The sequence below is a fragment of the Bos taurus genome, chromosome X (genome assembly GCF_002263795.3).
Source record: "Bos taurus isolate L1 Dominette 01449 registration number 42190680 breed Hereford chromosome X, ARS-UCD2.0, whole genome shotgun sequence".
Lineage (NCBI taxonomy): Eukaryota > Metazoa > Chordata > Mammalia > Artiodactyla > Bovidae > Bos > Bos taurus.
Genome location: NC_037357.1, coordinates 1,223,699 through 1,224,846, shown reverse-complemented (window position 1 = coordinate 1,224,846; position 1,148 = coordinate 1,223,699).

The following is a 1,148-nucleotide window of genomic DNA, read 5'->3' as shown; positions in this document are numbered from 1 at the left end:
AGAAATAAAAGAGGAGATGTTACAATTGACATCACATAGGTACAGAGTATCATAAGAGAATATAAACAATTATATATCAACAAACTTGACAACCTAGAAGAGGTAGAATAATTTCTAGAAATATGCAACCTAGCAAGATTGAATAAGGAAGACACAGAAGATCTGAATAGAAAAATTACTAGTAAGAAGATTGAATCAGTAATCAAAAACATCCCAACCAGCAAAAGTCCAGAATGAGATGTCTTCACTGGTGAATTCTACCAAAAATTCTAAAAAGAATTTATTTCAATCTCTTTCAAACCCTTCAAGAAAACAGAAGAGGAGGGAACACTTTCAAATTCATTAAAAAAGGCCTGAATTACCCTGGTACCTAAACCAGACAAGGATGCCATAAGAAAAGAAAGTTATAAGCCGATATCCCTAATGAATATAGATGCACAAATCCTACAAAATATTGGCAAACTGAATTCAGCAATATATTAAAAGGATCATACACCATGATCAAGTAGAATTTAATCCACCACAAATGGATGGTTCACCATTCAGAAATCAATCACTGTGATACACTTCACTAACAAAATGAAGGGTAAAAATCATATGGTCTGAAACACTGTAAATACTTCAATAAAAAATTTTAAAAGAATCTCATAAGATCATCTCAACAAATGCAGAAAATCTATTTGCTAAAATTCAACATCCATTTATGATACAACTCTCAACAAAGTGGATATAGAGGGAATATATCTCAACATAATAAAAGGCATATATGACAAGCCCACAGCTAACATAATACTCAACAGTAAAAAACTGAAAACTTTTCCTCTAAGATCAGGAATGATATAAGGATGCCCACTCTTGTCACTTTTATTCCACATAGGACTGGCAGTCCCAGTTAGGGCAATTAGGCAAGAAAAAGAAATAAAAGGCCTCTAAATAGGAAAGGAAGAAGTAAAATTGTCACTATTTGACGATGACATGATATTATATATAGAAAACCCTAAAGACTCCACCAAAGGAACTGTTAGATCTAAAAAACAAATTCAGTAAAGCTTCAAGATAAAAAAGCTGTTGTGTTTCTATAAACAACAAACTGGCAGAAAGTAAAATTAGGCAATAATCTCATTTACAATTGCATCAACAAGAATAAA